At 49.3% G+C, this 5,861-nt stretch overlaps 1 pseudogene; it reads left to right on the forward strand.

Annotated features, from left to right (window-relative positions):
* Nucleotides 1-1,915: 1,915 nt before the first annotated feature.
* Nucleotides 1,916-4,798, forward strand: LOC147709240 (uncharacterized; annotated as a pseudogene).
* The last annotated feature ends 1,063 nt before the right edge of the window (nucleotides 4,799-5,861 follow it).

The raw sequence follows: 5,861 nt of genomic DNA on the forward strand, positions 1-5,861 counted from the left end.
GGCTGGTCCGGCCTACTGGAGTGCGGATGTACACGGAACACGCTGAAAATATCAACATCCCGGCTTGCTCATACCCGCGAAAGTACGTCGACACAGTGTCAGCCACAGAATTATATACGGCCCCTGAAGAAGGGCTAAAGCCCGAAATGCATTGGGCCACTGGGCCACTTGTTGAAAAATCATGAGAATAATCACATGAGAAACGGAAAATGAACAATTAAAAGAACAGTCTCAACCACATTATTGAACTTTGTTTTTATATATTTTGAATGAATCATTGAACTTTGTATTGAGTGCTCTGGAGAGACACTGATCCCGAGGGACCAGTGCGTACAAAAGTCTATCCAAAACCCCATGTACAGGGGGCTCTACTCCACGGGCACCACCCACCCACATTGACCATAGATTACCCTTCAACTACGCAATAGAGAGTGCGTATCCCACCAACCGTTTTGGCCGGAACCAGTGTAGGTCTCACATTTGGGGGATGATGTTGCTGCGGTGGGGCACGTTGCCAATCAATGAGCCGTAAGTGTATTGGATGCGTTGCAGTAGTTGTAGGTGTTTGTCTGGGAATCCTGCGTACAGTGCATTGCGGTAGTCGAGTCTGCTGCTGCTCAGGGCCTGTGTCACAGTTATTTTTGTCTGGGGTGGGTATCAACTTGTAGATCCTGCATAGCATGCGGAGGCTGTTGTAGCAGGAGGAGGAGATGGCGTTGACCTCCTCAGACATGGAGAGGGAGGAGTACTGGATGTATTGTAAGTTGCGTGCATGGTCAGTGGGTGTTGTTGCTGTTCCCAGTGTGGTTGCCCACCAGGAGTCGTCCCAGGCTCAGGGTGTGGGTCTGAGGATGAGGACCTGTGTCATGTCCAAGTACAGTTTCAGACTGCTGCTCCTCATCCAGTTGGTGAGGGACTTCATTCCCTCGTGGAAGTTTGTTCAGGGTATGTGTGGGTCCCTGGTGATGGAGAGGATGAGCTGGGTGTTGTTGGTGTAGGAGATGATGTAGAGGTTGTGATGGCGGCCCACTTGTGCGAGGGGGACATGTACATGTTGAACAGTGTTGGGCTGAGGGATGACCCCTGGGGTACGCCGCAGATGATGTTGATGGCGTCCGATTTGATGGATGGGTTTCGGACACTCTGGATGCTCTGGGTTCTGCCAGAGAGTAAGGACGTGGTCCAGTCTAGGGACTTCAATTGGAATCATGATTCTCGGAGGTGTGTCTTCAGAGTGTGATGGCATACCGTGTCAAAGGCGGTTGACCGGTCCAGGAGGAAGAGGGCTGCTGTCTTGGTGCTGGCTAGTTGGCGCATGATGTTGTCTGTGCCGGACATGTGGACTGTCTTGCTGCTGTATGTACGTATGAATCCGGACTGGGACGGGTCAAACATGTTGGGGTCTACCAGCTCGCGGCCCAATTGCATGTTGATGATTACCTAGATGACCTTCATTGGGAACGTGAGCAAGGAGATGGGCCGTGAGTCCTCGAGGGCCTTGGGGTGTGCCTTGTGCCTCTTGAGGAGGGCATAACTTGTGGCGTGCTTCCATATTTCATGGAATGTTGCTGCATTGAAGAAGATGTAGATGAACTTGTGTAGTTGTGGTATGATCGCTTCCTCTGCTTCGTACAATAAGTGGTGTGGTGATGGTACTGCTGGTGATCCAGAGTGTATGGAGTTAATGACCTTGTGTGTTGCGTTCTTGTTGACGTAGTACCAGGAGGTGCTGCGGTTGGTGCTGGTGGTCCTCGCCTGGGAGGTGGAGTCTGGCATAGTTCGGTTGGTTGTGGTGTTGAAGCTGTCGTCGATGTCACCAAACGTGCGCTGTGAGAAGATGGACAGTGAGTCGCACACTTCTTGTGAGGGTGGGATGTTGTTAACGTTTGCGCATGAGTTTCTCTGTTCAATAACAATGCTGAAGACCTCATTGCTGTCGTGTGCATTGGTATCCAGCCAGGCTCGGAAGGAGGAGCTCTTTGCCAATCTGTTGAGGAGGTGATGTATACACGTGGCGTCCTTGTGGACTGTGTTGTTCTGCAGTGTGTGTCCGTGGAGCCATGTTCACTCCATCTTCCGGCATGCGAGTTGGTAGGTCTGGAGGTAGACGGTGAACCGGGTGGCTCTGTTGCAGGCGTGGCTGTTGGAGGGTAACGTGAGTGCGGCAAAGGTGTTGGTGCAGTCCTACATACACTGTCAGAGTTTTTGGGCACTGGCGACTGTGTTGGTGGGGTTGTAGTTTGGGCTCTGGCTGAGGGGTGTGACCAGCTGGTCTACGTTTACTTTTACCCAGCATTGGTGAGGCAGCAATTGTCTGCGGTGGTGTGTGGTTGATTAATTGAAGGTCAAATTGATGCTGCGGTGGTCGGTCGAGTGCAGTTCAGTGGTGTGGTTGGTGGTGACGTGGGTGCCTGTTGAGAAGACGGGGTCCAGCTTGTGGCTGGCGCCGTGGGTTTGGTCCCGAGTTGTCTGCAGCCGGGTCTGGTGAGGTCGTTGATCAGTATGGTGGAGTTGTCGTCGTTGTTGTCCTTGAGGTGTACGGTCAGGTCCCACAGGATGATGTAGTGCGTGGAGGCGAGTGCGTGGGTGCTGACGAGGTCATCGATGGAGCTGTAGAACTGAGCACAGGGTCGGGGTGCTGTAGACGAGGGTCCTCTGAGGGTGGTGTTGGGTGTCGGTGTGGATGTTTATGTGCAGGTGGTTGGCGGTGTTGATGGTGTTGTCTGCATGGGTGCCGACCTTGAGGGTGGACTTGTGGTCGATGGTGATTCATCCACCAAATCAGTCAGCGCAATCCCTGCGGTTGAACTTGTAGCTGTCTGGGATGTCTATGGTGATGTTGGTCGCAATGGAGTAGTTCCACCAGGTCACGTTTAATAATCACACATCTGGGGCGGAGGTGTCAAGCAGATCCCAGAGACACATGGACTGTTTTCGTGTGGAGTGGGTGTTGTGGATTATGCATTGGAGGTGGCTGGGTCCACTCCATGGGGGTTTGGTGGCTCAGTTGCATGTGAAGCTGCATGTGCGGCAGGAAAAGGGTCCAGTGTGTATGTTATTGTGGTGGCCTGGAAGCAAGTGTTGTATTGGCCGGCATTGAGTGCATGGAGGGTACAGGCGTAGTACCGGAGTCTGGTGTAGTGGCGTTAGTGGCCACAAGGGGTCCTGGCGCAGGGCATTGGTCCAGGTGCAGATGGCTGCAGACTGGCTTGCTTAAGGTGTGCCTCTGGTGCGCAAGTTGCACAGTTGAGCAAAGTTTGGCACATATGGGGATGTGGGAGGGAGGAGCAGCTGGTAGGCGGGAGCAGCAAGTGTGCATGGGGTGGTGGAACAGTGGCACTGAAACCAAAATGGTGTGCAAACAGGGTGAAAAATAGTTGCACAGAGGCCACTAACGGGACACTAATATGGTGGTTCAGCACACCTGGCAGTGTGTACTCAGCAGCGGCAGCAGGGGCACACAGGGGGATCTGGGTGTAGGTTGAGCAACATACCAGGAGCAATCTGTATTATCCAAATATAACGTCATTAGCATGAAGACACAGGAAATGGGTCACACACAAACAACACAGCCGTGATGGCTATGACAGGTGGGATGATGTGAGATGGTAAGAAATCCGTGTCCCAAATCCTCAGTAATTGTGGCCTGATACCTGTTGCACACATATAGAGTGCATAATGCCACTTGGACTTGCAACTGTGCTGGAATGTGTCCTCAATATACACCAACAAAACAGACATCAGGACAAGCACTCAAGTTGAATGTTGCAAGTGTGCAAGCACTGTCTGGCCATGTGCATGTGATTGGAAAAACATTTTGAATCCATCAAATGAATCATGCCATGTCATTTTAGGTAACATGAGTGATGAGTGTAGCTTTAACTTTGACATGTTGACACACATCAAAGTCAAAAAGGGTAGATGACTCAAAATTGTGCATCTGTAGACCATATGTCAGACATGATCATAAACATACATCTTTTTTCATTTCAGGGCATGGTACTCCTACCCATGAGGAGGAACCTATGTTTGAATCCGATGTTGAGGGCGGTGACAGTGTACCAAGTGTGGACACAGGCCTTCTGCAGGACCTGTTAGAATCAATACAAACTCCCTCTACCCGCACAAGAACACAAAGCAGCACAGTGGGATCTCCGCTTGCCCAACATGGAAGCACTCCTACGCCACCTCCCACAACATCTCAGCCTCACCACTCGCCGAACACGCTAAATTCTTTGAACAACGTGTTGTGGATGTACAGGGTCAGTTGGCACAGGAGGTGTGTAAAGGGATAGAGAGCATGGCAGGCACCCTAGAGGGAGTGCTCCGTTGCCTAACATCCAATAGTGGCAGTGCGGAAACTGGTAGCAGCAACGATGCACCACCACTTACTTTGTTTCACGCCATGAATGACATATCAGAAGTTATGCAGCAGAGGCACAGACAAATGCCCAACACAAGTGCCAGCCTTGAAGTTGCCAACAGGCTGAGGGAAATTCAGGACATTCTTAAAGAAATGAATGAAAAACAGGATGCATACCTAACCAACTTGGCTGCCTACCAACGGGATGTTACAGCAGTGCTGGAAAACCACCAAGTCATGCTCAGTGCATTTATGAGTTACCTGATGGGCATGGAACATGATGCAGGTACAATCCCGTCAACATCTGCAGTCCCTGATGTGTCTATGCCTCCTATGTCGACTGCACCACTGATTACATCATCAGCTGTGACAACACAGACATCTGATGAAGAAGATTCAAAAGATTGTCCAGTCCTCCGCAAAACTATGCGTTAGCATCACCTATTGTACCAGGACACTAAATATACACTGTCTGGTGCTCATACCACTGACATTGTACCCCAGTAATGATGAAAAACAAATTACTGCTAGTCAATGTATGTACAATAAATTTTCTGTGGCCACCCTCCATGAGGTGAACGTATGATGTTAACACACCCTTATCACACAATAAAAACCTACTCACTCATGCATGTCACAAATGTCATGTTGATGTATGGACTGTGCATGTACATCCTCAACCCTACTGTATATGTCCCTTGATTATTAGAGTCCTGTCATACCTTGCTACTTGCTAAGTTGTGTCACTTACATTAATTTGAAACCACAACATGCAATGTCCAACTGGCAACGTTCATAAAGTGACTAGTAATGTGTGTACTACAGCATTGCTAATGTGCAACATAACGAATGATGTCATAAGTTTGAATGACTAACACTACAAGTTTGTAGAAGGAGGGGGTGACTAGTAAAATCAGATCTGCTTGCAGGCTACCATAAATGTGGGTCAGTCCAAGGTGTATGTATGTGATGATGAAATATCTGACATACCACATGTATGTATAAATGGAAAACATCAGCACGTGGCTGGCATCAAAGGCACATCCTAAGGTAAGATAAGTAGCAGACAATTCCATTAACTTAAGCATAGGAATAGGGACATGCATCACATCAGTGATTGCAACTACATCACTCAACACTCAAATGGTGTCTCATGTATGAAGTCCTACAAACACTTCAGGGCTGCTGCAAAGACTGTGGCCCTCATGCCTTAATGCCTTGTGGCACCGAAGCGTCACGATTTTCACTTTTCAAAAGTGATTCAAGGCTATCATTGATGAGGCTCAGTGTGCCAGATGTATGTTGACACACTGACGGACAAAATTGGCTGCGGAATTAGCCATGGCAAGATGACTTACATGACATGTCAGAATTGAGATGTCCTAACACATATGTGAATCTGAGCGAATGGCAAAGCCTCACCACACCACTGATCCTTGATCACGGTTATACCTTTCATTTGGAGAAGTGAGAACGTGACCGATTTCAAGCTTGGAGT

The sequence above is a fragment of the Lissotriton vulgaris genome, chromosome 6 (assembly GCF_964263255.1).
Source record: "Lissotriton vulgaris chromosome 6, aLisVul1.2, whole genome shotgun sequence".
In the NCBI taxonomy this organism is placed as follows: Eukaryota; Metazoa; Chordata; class Amphibia; order Caudata; family Salamandridae; genus Lissotriton; species Lissotriton vulgaris.